Genomic DNA, 14894 nt, shown 5'->3' with positions numbered 1-14894 from the left:
AGTAGGGGATGGGCAGGAGGCTGCCAATCAATGATATTCTCTCATCCTTGATGTTTCTAACTCTCTCTCCCTCTCCCTTCCTCTCTCTGAAATAAAAACATATTAAAAAACAACAACAATAAACAAGTAGGTAACCCTACTAGAGCCTAAAATTTATGTTCTAACTCTCACCCTCCAGCTTGTCCCTGCTTACCTAGGACTGATGACCAACTGCCTACATAGTTGTACAGATTGTTAATTGCACTAAAGCACCAGAAAAAGGAGGAAATAGAGTCTGGCATTTCCAGGAAGAACAGGAGCCTTTAATAATGCACAGTGGTCCTGTGGGTGGTTCAGTTGGTTGGAGCATTGTCCTGTACACGAAAAGCTTGCAGGTTGCATCTCCGATTGGGGCACATATGGGAGGCCACCAATTGATGTTTCTCTCTCATATCCCTGTTTCTCTCCCTTCCTCTCTCTCTAAAAATAAATAAAAACTTATCCTCAGGTGAGGATTAAAACTAATAATAAAAATAATTCGCACTATATGGGCCAGCTGTGGCCCCCACATTGATCATGGCTCAGCTTTTACCTTTGGTTTATTTTTAGCCTTGATCACGATCTATAACTTAGAACTTCCCATCCCCTTTCAAACTAGCCTCTCTGTAGTCTCTTTACTTCGCCCTTACTGTGCAAAGTAAAAGAAATTTCCTTTATTGCACTAACCCCGTAATAATAAGGGCCCGGAGTTATTGTACAGTGTGGTGAGCACCAGCACAGCATGCTCTCTTTTTCCCCAGTAGAGGAATAACTCTGATTGTTAGCCCGACTATCTGTTGCTATCACACTATTTTGGTAGAGAGTTTCAGGCACTTCACATGCTACAAGTCAATTTCTTCAGTTTTAACTGTAAAATAAGGTTATGCCTTATGCCACTCTTTAAAACAGCCTTTGTGGTTTGGTTTGCTGCCACCAAATGATATTACTGTGCCACAGTTAGTGATTTCCCTAAAACTGCAAATAATGGTCTAATTTGAAATCTCAAGCATAGACTTTTCAGGTTTGTAATATATAAAAGTAGATTTTTTTGAACCAAAATGGTAAGTCTCTACAGACATTAAATAAATGTTCAAAAAACACAGTACTTTTAAAGTGAGCTTTTCTTAAAAGCAATTAAATCTCAAGATTTGTCTGGTGTGTATGTGGGGGTGGGTGGAACTTTTACTACTACTACTATTGTGGATTATTAGTTTTTATTAATTCTATCAGAAAATAATATATGTTCCCTGAAACAAAATTCAAGCAATACATAAATGTCGAGAATCACCTGTTAAAATCCTTCTCATTCACTAACCTAGCCATTCCCATATTCACTAACCTAGCCATTCCCATTACAAGGGGTAACTATTGTAAAAAAGATTGCTGTAATTCTTCCAGACTTCTTTCATGCACATTGAAGTCCATATGTTTGGATACTTTCTTTATAAAATATTTTTTGCTTTTTATTATAAAAATGGTTTGTGGCATATGTATTATTCTGAAAATGACTCTTTTGTACACATCATATTATCCAGGGTGTATTTCATATTAGTACATTGAGAACTTCATTTTTTATGCATCATAGCATTTCATAGTCTAAACTAGAGGCCCAGTGCATGAAATTCGTGCACTGGGGTGGGGGGTGTCCCTCAGCACAGCCTGCACCCTCTCCAATCTGGGACCCCTTGGAGGATGTCCGACTGCCGGTTTAGGCCTGATCAGGGACTACTGGCTCCCAACCACTCGCCTGCCTGCCTGACTTCCCCCTAACACAGCTGTGGGCAAACTACGGCCCGCGGGCCGAATCTGGCCCGTTTGAAATGAATAAAACTAAAAAAAATAAGACCGTACCCTTTTATGTAATGATGTTTACTTTGAATTTATATTAGTTCACAAACACTCCATCCATGCTTTTGTTCCGGCCCTCCGGTACAGTTTAAGAACCCATTGTGGCCCTCGAGTCAAAAAGTTTGCCTACCCCTGCCCTAACCACTCCCCTGCCAGCCTGATTGACACCTAACTGGTCGCCTGCTGGTGCAATCGCCCTCAACTGCCCTCCCCTGCAGGCCTGGTCACCCCCAACTTCCCTCCCCTACTGGCTCGGTTGCCCCCAACTGCCCTTCCCTGCTGGCCATCTTGTGGTGGCCATCTTGTGATCACATGGGGCTGACCATCTTGTGCAAGGGTGTCATGGTCAATTTGCATGTTACCTCTTTATTATATAGCATGTGCTCTGATTTATTTAATACATTATTATTTTGGATATTTGATTATTTCTTATCTTCTGTTGTTGCAAATAATGTTGTCATCAACATTCTCATACAAATACCTTATACTAGTTTTCTATTTCTGAATAATAAATTATAACAAACTTAGCAACCTTAAACGTGACAAATTTATTACATCACAGTTTCCATGGAGGCTTGACTGGGAACGGATCTGCTTGCAAGTTTCCTTAGGTTGATAGAAGAGTGATCTTCCTTATGACCCTGTAATTGAGGTTCTTGCTTTCTCAGTCCCTGGAGGCCACTCTTACCTCCTTGTCCTTGCATAGGCCTTCTCTCCTTTGAATTGCTCTGATTTTAGAAGGATTCATATTCTTTATAGGGCTCACCTAATTAAGTCAGGCCAATCCGGATAATCTTCCTTTTGACTTACTCCAAAGTCAACGGATTAATAACATAATCACAGGAGTGATTACCATTATATTCACAGGTCTTTCCCACACTCAAGAAAATTATAGCCCAGCTGGCTGGGCTCAGTGGTTGAGTGCTAAGCTATGAACTGGGAGGTCCAGATCAATTCCCGGTCAGGGAACTTGCCCAGGTTACAGGTTCAATCCCCAGTGTGGGGCTTGCAGGAAGCAGCCTATCAATGATTCTCTCATGTCATTGATGCTTCTTTCTAACTCTCCCTCTCAATAAAAATATATTTTAAAAAAGAAATTTACAGAATCCCAGCAACAAGACAGAGCGAGTAACTATTAAGGAACCAGCTCTGGGCAGTGGACTTCCCCACACCAGTTTTAAGTGCAATAGAGACGATAAACCCAAGCAACTGGACAGAGAGGCCCTATAGCCTCAGAGGCCAAGCCAAAAACACTGCCACCCAGAGGCTGAGCCACAAACTGACTCTTAGCAAAATACAAATTAAGGCAGTCTGGGAAACAAATACGGCCTGCTTTAAAATCAGGATTGTGGTTTACAACACGGAGGAACAGTGTATCACAGGGAAATTCAACACTCTCCTGAATACCTGACAGGACTAAGGCGAGCCAGACTGACGAGTAGAAGAACCGAAGGACCTTCACTACTGCAATTTTTTTTTTCTTCTTTTTTCTTTTTTCACCTTTTAACTAAGAAACCATTTTTTTTTCTTCTTTTTCCATCACCTGATTTTACCCTTTTAATTACTACATTTTATTTTTAACCAGTATTATTACTGCTACCATTTTACCATTTTTTTAAAGTGCCATTTTATTTTCTCTTTATTTTATTTTGGGATTAGTGTTCTCCATTCTATATTCATCAATCCTTTAGCATCAATTTTCCCTACCTCAATTTTACCTCTATGCTAAAACCCTCTCCCTCACTTTTCCCCTTTTGTTGTCCTGTTTCTCTTACCCTATTCCTGCTTTAGATTTTCCCTATTGCTTCTGTTTACCTCCTGTCAAAATCTAACCCTACTTATATATCCTATTTCGAATCCACTGGTCTAAATCCTTATACACATATCCCTTATCTTCCTTCACTATCCAAATTTTTTTTTCTTCTTCTATCTTTGTAGAGTTTTGTTATGGTTTGCTTGATTGTTGGGTATATTGTTTTTGTTGTTGTTGTTGTTGTTGTTGTTTGTTTTTTTTGTGCCTCTGTGTGTGTGTTTTTTTTAGGACTGGTTGTGAGGCTGTTTTTCTTTTTCTTTATTTTCTGCTGGTTTTTCCCTTCCCTCAGACCCGCCCTCCCCCCCCTCCCCCCGGTTATTTTTGTGCTTCTGTTTTCCCTTGCCTCTCTTGATATTATTGGTTGTTTCTAGTTTGCATTCATCCCCAGGGAGCTGTTGCTGGAATTTGTTGGGATTAGTGGCGGTTCTATAGGAGTTTTCTCCTCATATACATAGTCTCTTCCCCTCTTCTACTTCATTCTCTCTTTTCGCTCTTTTTATTACTCTTTTCTTTCCCCCTCCTTTCTCCCAATTTCATTTTTGCACTCCTTTTTTTTTCTTCCCTACTTTCTTTTCTTTTCTTTTTTCTCTTTTATCTTTTTCTCTTCTTTCTTCCTTATTCCATAATTCTCTTAATTCAGGTGGTCACCTTTATTTGGGGTTATTAATATCGTGAATATATTTGTGTTTAGTGCCTGGTAAGTGGTGCCTTGTTGTGTTGTATTTTGTGCCTTTAAATCAACGCAGCAGATGCAATCAAAAGCAGCCTCCTGAGCACCACACCCTCTGTCTGAGGAACAGCAGCTGTACGTGAAGCCTACCCCCACCAGCCAGAAGAGCCACCACAGCTGTGAACAGCACCCACCAGAGGAGCTGCTGCCAACTGAGGAGCAGCTGCTACCACAACCGCCCAAGGAGCAAACACAGCCCAAGGAGCCACGGCCACCCAGGGAGCAGCCACTGAACGAATCAACATCTAGATATGTCACTGAGATCAAACATGGGTACACAAAGAAAGCCCCAAAGGAAAGAGAAGGAGGACTCTCCAGGAAAGCAGCTAAGTAATACAGAGGCATGCAACATGACAGAAAAAGAATTCAGAATAAGGGTCCTAGAGTGCATAAACCGGATGGAGGAAAAAATCAACAACTTCTGCAAGAAGTTAGAAGAAACAGATGAAAAAGTCAACTACCTATGCAAGAAGCAAGAAGAAACAGATGAAAAAATCGATAACATATGGAAGAAGCTAGAAGAAACAGATGAAAAAATGAACAACTTAAGTAAGACCCAAGAAGAAATGAAGAGTGATATAGCTGCAATGAAGAACTCCATTGAAAGTATCAACAGTAGACTAGGAGAAGCGGAGGACCGAATTAGTGAATTAGAAGACAAGGAAGCAAAACACACCCATAATGTACTGGAATTGGAGAAAAATATTAAAAGAGAGGAGGAGAGCCTAAGGGAGCTTGGGGCCAACATGAAACAAAACAACATACGAATAATAGGGGTGCCAGAACAACAGAAAGATGAACAAGGATTAGAAAACATATTTGAAGAAATAATATCAGAAAACTTCCCTGAGGTGGGGAAGAAAAAAGTCACACAAGCCCAGAGAGTCCCAAACAAGGTGAACCCGAAAAGACCCACACCAAGACACATCATAATTACCATGGCAAATGTTCAGGACAAAGAGAGAACATTACAGGCTGCAAGAGAGAGACGGAAAGTTACATACAAGGGATCTCCCATTAGATTATCAAATGATTTCTCAACAGAAACACATCAGGCCAGAAAAGAATGGACTGAAATTTACAAAGTGATGCAAAGCAAAGGACTGAATCCAAGAATACTCTATCCAGCAAGGCTATCATTCAAACTTGAAGGGGAAATAAGAAGCTTCACAGACAAAAAAGGCTAAGGGAGTTTATCACCACCAAGCCAGCAATGCAAGGAATGCTAAAGGGACTGGTGTAAAAAGAAGAAATAAAAAGCTCAGAAAGAAAACAGCCACACAAAAAAAGAAATGGCTACAAACAAGTACCTTTCAATAATAACTTTAAACATAAACGGACTAAATGCTCCAACCAAAAGACATCAAGTGGCTGAATGGATAAAAAAACATGACCCATACATCTGCTGTCTACAAGAAACCCACCTCATTAGAAGGGACTCACACAGACTGAAAGTGAAAGGATGGAAAAATATCTTTCAGGCAAATGGAAAGGAAAAGAAAGCTGGGGTAGCAATACTTATATCGGACAAAATAGACCTCAAAGTGAAGGCCATAACAAGACATAAGGAAGGCCACTTCATAATACTAAAGCGATCAATACAACAAGAAGATATAACCCTGGTAAACATGTATGCACCCAGTGCAGGAGCACCCAAATTCATAAAAAAAACTCCTGGAAGATATCAAAGTAGAGATCGACAACAATACAATCATAGTAGGGGACTTTAATACACCACTGACAGCACTGGATAAGTCCTCTAGACAATCAGCAAAGAAACAGCAATCCTAAATGTCTCACTAGATGATATGGACTTAATAGACATCTTCATAACACTTCACCCCAAAGCCATGGAATATACATCTACTCAAGTGCTCATAAAACATATTCAAAAATAGACCATATACTGGGTCACAAGCAAAGTATTCCCAAATTCAAGAAGATTGAAATCATAAAAAGCATCTCCTCAGACCACGATGGCATAATATTAGAAATAAACTACAATAAAAACAACCCAAAATACTCAAACATCTGGAAGCTGAATAGCATGTTATTAAATATTGATTGGGTTACCAATGAGATCAAAGAAGAAATCAAAAACATCCTGGAAACTAATGACAATGAAAACACAACAATCCAAAACCTATGGGACACAATGAAAGCAGTCCTGAGACTGAAGATGGCGGCGATATAGGCAGAAGCGTCCCAGGTCCTGTCCGGGAGCAAATGGAATGAGCAGCTGAAACTAGTAACACCCACACCGAACTGGCGAAATTGCTCAGCTGGTGAGAGGGTTTGCAGCGGGGAAGAGCAGAACTCCCCTGGAAAGGTAAAAAAACCAGTGATTTGGGCAGGAAAGTTTGCCAGACCTCTGAACCCAGAGGGCTGGAGGGAGACCGCATGGCAGACAGCCGCATCCCTTGGGACAGTCACAGCCCCTGACGGGGGAAAGGAGAACCGTGGGATTCCTGGTGCTGCCAGGGAAATTGAGAGCTGGGTTCTGTGATCACGGAGGACTGAGCCTAAAGGGGACAGCCTCAAGAGCTGACCTGACCATGCAGTCCCGGTAAGAGAAGAAGCTTACATAAACCAAGCCTTCCCCGTTTCCGTGGCCTGCGTTTGTTTGTTTGTTTGTTTTCACTGAATCCTGTTCATGGGACATTTCGGATACAGACACTCACCTGTGCTGAAGAGAGGGAGAGTGTGTGGAGGAGTGGAATCTGGGGAGAGACTGGGGAGAGAGGGGGAGCCGGGAGAGGTGGCAGCGAATTGAGTGCTGAGACACCCCTGAGCCCAAGACTGGGGCAGCCATTCTCTCCAGAGAGTGAGACTCCTCCCCCCAGCCCCCAGGCAAGGAGCACAGCCACACCCAGATTCCACCCTGTACGAGATCAAGGATTAAAATAACCTTATCAGTCCCTGGGAGTTAACAGGGTCTGGCCTATAGAGGGATTTTCAATCCCAGCAACAACACAGCGCCGGTAACTAACTATTACGCAGCCAGCTCTGGGTGGTGAACTTCCACTGGACAGAGAGGCTCTATAGCCTCAGAGGCCAAGCCCAGAACACTGCCACCCAGAGGCTGACCCACAAACTGACTCTTTGCTAAACACAAAATAAGGCAGTCTGGGAAATAAATGCGGCCTGCTTTACAATAAGGACTGTGGTTTACAACACAGAGGAACAGTATATCGCAGGGAAACTCAACACTCTCCTGAATACCTGGCAGGTCTAAGGCGAGCCACACTGAAGAATAGAAGAACCAAAGGACCTTCACTACTGCAATGTTTTCTTTCTTTTTTCACCTTTTAACTAAGAAACCAATTTTTTTTCTTTTCTTTTTTTTTCTTCTTTTTCCATCAGCTGATTTTACCCTTTTAATTACTACCTTCTTATTTTTAACCAGTATTATTACTGCTACCATTTTACCATTTTTTAAAGTGCCATTTTATTTTCTCTTTATTTTATTTTGGGATTAGTGTTCTCCATTCTATTTTCATCATTATATTATTGGGTGTTTCTAGTTTGCATTCATCTCCAGGGAACTGTTGCTGGAATTTGTTGGGATTAATGGCTGTTCTATAGGAGTATTGTCCTCATATAAAAAGTCTCTTCCCCTCTTCCACTTCATTCTCTCTTTTTACTCTATTTTTTTTCTTTTCTTTTCTTTTCTTTTCTCGCTTTTATTTTCCCCCCTCCTTTTTCCCAATTTTATTTTTGCACTCCTTTTTTTGGTCCCTACTTTTCTTTTCTTTTTTGTCTTTTAACTTTTTCTCTTCCTTCTTCCTCATCCCCAAATTCTCTAAATTCGGGTGGTCACCTTCATTTGGGGTTATTAATATCATGAATATATTCGTGTATAGTGCCTGGTATGTGGTGCCTTGTTGTGTTGTATTTTGTGCCTTTAAATCAATGCAGCAGATCCAAGCAACAGCAACCTCCTGAACACCACATCCTCTGCTGAGGAACAGCAGCTGTAAGTGAAACCTCGCCCCACCAGCCAGAAGAGCCACCACAGCTGTGAACAGCGCCCACCAGAGGAGCTGCTGCCAACTGAAGAGCAGCTGCTACCGCAACCGCCCGAAGAGCAACCACAGACCAAGGAGTCACGGCCACCAAGGGAGCAACCACTGAACGACTCAACATCTAGATATGTCAGTGATATCAAACATGGGTAGACAAAGAAACCCCCAAAGGAAAGAGAAGGAGGACTCTCTAGAAAAGCAGCTAAGTAATACAGAGGCATGCAACATGACAGAAAAAGAATTCAGAATAAGGGTCCTAGAGTGCATAAACTGGATGGAGGAAAAAATCGACAACCTCTGCAAGAGGCAAGAAGAAACAGATGAAAAAATCGATAACATATGGAAGAAGCTAGAAGAAACAGATGAAAAAATGAACAACTTAAGTAAGACCCAAGAAGAAATGAAGAGTGATATAGCTGCAATGAAGAACTCCATTGAAAGTATCAACAGTAGACTAGGAGAAGCGGAGGACCGAATTAGTGAATTAGAAGACAAGGAAGCAAAACACACCCAAAATGTACTGCAATTGGAGAAAAAAATTAAAAGAGAGTAGGAGAGCCTAAGGGAGCTTTGGGACAACATGAAACGAAACAACATACGAATAATAGGAGTACCAGAACAACAGAACAATTAACAAGGATTATAAAACCTATTAGAAGAAATAATATCAGAAAACTTCCCTGAGGTGGGGAAGAAAAAAGTCACACAAGGCCAGAGAATCCCAAACAAGGTGAACCCGAAAAGACCCACACCAAGACACATCATAATTACCATGGCAAATGTTCAGGACAAAGAGAGAATCTTACAGGCTGCAAGAGAGAGACGGAAAGTTACATACAAGGGATCTCCCATTAGATTGTCAAATGATTTCTCAACAGAAACACATTAGGCCAGAAAAGAATGGACTGAAATTTACAAAGTGATGCAAAGCAAAGGACTGAATCCAAGAATACTCTATCCAGCAAGGCTATCGTTCAAACTTGAAGGGGAAATAAGAAGCTTCACAGACAAAAAAAGGCTAAGGGAGTTTATCACCACCAAGCCAGCAATGCAAGGAATGCTAAAGGGACTGGTATAAAAATAAGAAATAAAAAGCTCAGAAAGAAATCAGCCACACAAAAAAAGAAATGGCTACAAACAAGTACCTTTCAATAATAACTTTAAACATAAACGGACTAAATGCTCCAACCAAAAGACATCAAGTGGCTGAATGGATAAAAAAACATGACCCATACATCTGCTGTCTACAAGAAACCCACCTCATTAGAAGGGACTCACACAGACTGAAAGTGAAAGGATGGAAAAATATCTTTCAGGCAAATGGAAAGGAAAAGAAAGCTGGGGTAGCAATACTTATATCGGACAAAATAGACCTCAAAGTGAAGGCCATAACAAGACATAAGGAAGGCCACTTCATAATACTAAAGGGATCAATACAACAAGAAGATATAACCCTGGTAAACATATATGCACCCAGTGCAGGAGCACCCAAAATCATAAAAAAAACTCCTGGAAGATATCAAAGTAGAGATCGACAACAATACAATCATAGTAGGAGACTTTAGTACACCACTGACAGCACTGGATAAGCCCTCTAAACAAACAATCAGCAAAGAAACAGCAATCCTAAATGACTCACTAGATCAGATGGACTTAATAGACATCTCCAGAACACTTCACCCCAAAGCCAGGGAATATATATTCTACTCAAATGCTCATAAGACATATTCAAAAATAGACCATATATTGGGTCACAAGCAAAGTATCCCCAAATTCAAGAAGATTGAAATCATAAAAAACGTCTTCGCATACCATGATCCATAATATTAGAAATAAACTACAATAAAAACAACCCAAAATACTCAAACACCTGGAAGCTGAATAGCATGCTATTAAATATTGAATGGGTTACCAATGAGATCAAAGAAGAAATTAAAGACATCATGGAAACTAATGACAATGAAAACACAACAATCCAAAACCTATGGGATGCAATGAAAGCAGTCCTGAGAGGGAAGTTTATAGCTCTACAGGCCTATCTCAAAAAACAAGAAAAATGGTAGTAAATCATCTAACTCTACAACTCAAAGAATTAGAAAGAGAGCAACAAGAAAACCCCAGAGTGAGCAGAAGGAAGGAGATAATAAAGATTAGAGCAGAAATAAATGACATAGAGACCAAAAAAAAAAAATACAGAAAATCAATGAAACCAAGAGCTGGTTCATTGAAAGGATAAACAAGATTGACAAACCTCTAGCCAGACTCACCAAGAAGCAGAGAGAGAGGACCCAAATAAACAAAATCAGAAACGATAGAGGCGAAATAACAACAGACCCCACAGAAATACAAATGATTTTTAAAAAATACTATGGACAGCTCTACTCCAACAAACTAGACAACCTGGAGGAAATGGACATATTCCTAGAAAAATACAACATCCCAAAACTCAATCAGGAAGAATCTAAAAATCTCAACAGGCCAATAACCATGGAAGTAATTGAAGCAGTCATCAAAAAGCTTCAATTAAACAAAAGCCCAGGACCAGACGGCTTCACAGGGGAGTTTTACCAAACATTCAAGGAAGAACTAAAACCTATCCTCCTCAGATTACTACAAAAAATTCAAGAGGAAGGAACACTGCCAAGCTCATTCTATGAAGCCAGCATCACCCTAATACCAAAACCTGGTAAAGACAACACAATGAAAGAGAATTACAGGCCAATATCCCCCATGAACATAGATGCCAAAATCCTCAACAAAATCTTAGCAAATCGGATCCAGCAGTACATCAGAAAGATCATACACCATGACCAAGTAGGATTTATCCCAGGGATGCAAGGATGGTACAATACCGGCAAATCAATAAACGTGATACATCACATAAACAAATTGAAAGAAAAAAACCACATGGTCTTATCAATTGATGCAGAAAAAGCATTTGACAAAATTCAACACCCATTTTTGATAAAAACTCTCAGCAAGGTGGGAGTAGAAGGATCATACCTCAACATAATAAAAGCCATATATGACAGGCCCACAGCCAACATCATACTCAATGGACAAAAACTAACACCATTTCCCCTAAGAACAGGAACAAGACAGGGATGCCCCCTCTCACCACTCCTGTTCAACATAGTACTGGAAGTGTTAGCCATTGCAATTTGGCAAGAAGAAGAAATAAAAGGCATCCAAATTGGAAAAGAGGAAGTAAAACTGTCCTTATTTGCAGACGACATGATATTATACATACAAAACCCTAGAGATTCCATCAAAAAGCTACTAGACTTAATACATGAATTCGGCAATGTAGCAGGGTACAAAATTAACCCCCATAAATCTGAGGCATTTCTATACACCAATAGTCAGTGTGCAGAAAGAGAGATTACAAAAACAATCCCATTTACCATCGCATCAAAAAAATTAAGCTACCTAGGAATAAAGTTAACTAAAGAGGTAAAAGACCTCTACTCAGAAAACTACAGGACGTTGAAAAAAGATAGAGAGGAAGACATAAACAGATGGGAGAACATACCGTGTTCATGGATTGGTAGAATCAACATCATTAAAATGTCCATACTGCCCAAAGCAATCTATAAACTCAACGCACTTCCCATTAAAATACCAACAGCATACTTCAGAGATCTATAACGAACTTTCCAAAAATTCATCTGGAATAAAAAAAGACCCCGAATAGCTGCAGCAATCCTGAAAAAGAACAAAGTAGGTGGGATCTCAATACCAGATATCAAGATGTATTACAAAGCCACTGTTCTCAAAACTGCCAGGTACTGGCACAAGAATAGGCATATAGATCAGTGGAATAGAATAGAGAGCCCAGAAATCGGCCCGAAACAATATGCTCAATTAATATTTGACAAAGGAGGCAAGAACATACAATGGAGCCAAGATAGTCTCTTCAACAAATGGTGTTGGGAAAATTGGACAGATATATGCAAGAAAATGAAACTAGACCACCAACTTACACCATACACAAAAATAAACTCAAAATGGATAAAGGACTTAAAGGTACGACAGGAAACCTTAAAAATTCTAGAAGAATCCAAAGCCAACAAAATCTCAGACATATGCCGAAGCAATTTCTTCACTGATACAGCTCCTAGGGCACTTGAAACTAAAGAAAAAATGAACAAATGGGACTACATCAAAACAAAAAGCTTCTGCACAGCAAAAGAAACCATCAACAAAACAACGAGAAAACCCACTGTGTGGGAAAAAATATTTGCCGATGTCATATCTGATAAGGGCCTAATCTCCAAAATTTATAGGGAACTCATACAACTTAACAAAAGGAAGATAAACAATCCAATCAAAAAATGGGCAAAGGACCTAAATAGACACCTTTCAAAAGAGGACATTTAGAAAGCCAAGAGACATATGAAAACATGCTCAAAGTCACTAATCATCCGAGAGATGCAAAGCAAAACAGCAATGAGGTACCATCTCACACCTGTCAGACTGGCTATCATCAACAAATCAACAAACGACAAGTGCTGGAGAGGATGTGGAGAAAAAGGAACACTTGTGCACTGCTGGTGGGAATGCACACTGGTGCAGCCACTATGGAAGACAGTATGGAGTTTCCTCAAAAAACTGAAAATGGAGCTCCCATTTGACCCTGTGATCCCACTTCTAGGAATATATCCCAAGAAACCAGAAACACCAATCAGAAAGGATATATGCACCCCTATGTTCATAGCAGCACAATTCACCATAGCTAAGATCTGGAAACAGCCTAAGTCCCCATCAGTAGATGAATGGATTAGAAAACTGTGGTACATCTACACGATGGAATACAATGCTGCTGTAAAAAGGAAGGAACTCTTACCATTTGCAACGGCATGGATGGAATTGGAAAGCATTATGCTAAGTGAAATAAGCCAGTCAATGAAGGAAAAATACCACATGATCTCACTCATTTATGGATAATCTAGACCATTATAAACTTTTGAATAATAATAGATACAGAGGCAGAGCTGCCTCAAACAGATTGTCAAACTGCAGCGGGAAGGCCGGGGAGGGTTGGGGGGCAGGAGGTAGGGGGGTAAGAGATCAACCAAATGGCTTGTATGCATGCATATATGTATAACCAATGGACATAAGACACTGGGGGATAGGGGAGGCTAGGGGACTGTCAAGGGTGGGGGGAAAAAAAGGACACATATGTAATACCCTTTGTAATACTTTAAGCAATAATAATAATAAAAAAAGAAAACCATGGTACATCAACACAATGGAATACTACACTCTGGTAAAAAAAAAAAAAGAAGAAGGAATTTTTGCCCTTTCCAACAGCATAGATGGAACTGGAGAGCATTATGCTAAGTGAAATTAGCCAGTCAGAGTAAGATAAATGCCACATGATCTCAGTCATTTATGGAATATAACAAACAACATAAACTAATGAACAAACCAGATCCAGAGACAGAGAAGCATCGATCAGACCATCAAACCTCAGAGGGAAGGTAGGGGAGGGTGGGGGTAAGTGGGGAGAGATCAACCAAAAGACTTATATGCAAGCATATATGCCTAACCAATGGACACAGCAGGGAGGTAGCATGAGTGGGGGGATAGGGGGTAATGTGGGTATAAGGACACATATGTAATAACTTAATCAAAAAAAAAAGAAAAAGAAATGGCTGATTCTAAGACTACGGAATACAGATGAGCCTGAAGCCTCTCACATTGCCAGCAAGAGAGGAAGTTCTCAAAAAATATCCACAACACTGGATATCTGTCAAAGGGATACAGAAGTCCATTGAAAGAACTCCCAATACAAACGCTGGAACAACTTGAGCAAGTAAATAAAGTAGTATTGGATTATAACTCAGTCTGTAAAATGAATACCTATTAACCCATACTGTATTAATAAATGATTTAATAAACAAATGGATGAGACTAGATAAACTTCCCATAGAAGAATCCCAAATAATTCATGGAGATATTCCACCATCAAGGAGATAGAGCATAACTCCCCATTTTAAGTATAGGCTGCACATAGTAACTTTCTTCCAAAGTATACAGCATGAAAAGGAGAATAAAGTAAATCTACTGTGGAAAGGCCTGACAAATACCACCTCAGTCAGTTGATCAAGGTCAATATCATCAGCAATAAGTCATATTGATAGCATGTGCTCATGATATGATGTGATGAGAAGGGCCTCTACCTCTGTGGTTTTCCTCCCCAAAACACATAAATCCAGTGTAATATTGAGAATAATACCAGACAAACACCAAGTGAGGACATTCTACAAAACACCTGACCAGTGCTCCTGTCTAAGTCATCAAAATGAAAGTCTGCACAACTGTCACAACCAAGAGTAAGCTAAGGACACTTGACAAGTAAACATACTGTGGTATCCTAAATGGGATCTTTGGAAAGAAAAAGGACATTAAGTAAAAACTAATAAAATGTGAATAAAGCATGAACTTTAGTAAATAA

The sequence above is a fragment of the Myotis daubentonii genome, chromosome X (genome assembly GCF_963259705.1).
Source record: "Myotis daubentonii chromosome X, mMyoDau2.1, whole genome shotgun sequence".
Lineage (NCBI taxonomy): Eukaryota > Metazoa > Chordata > Mammalia > Chiroptera > Vespertilionidae > Myotis > Myotis daubentonii.
The sequence above is the reverse complement of the archived record's forward strand: the minus strand, read 5'-3'. Positions refer to the sequence as shown.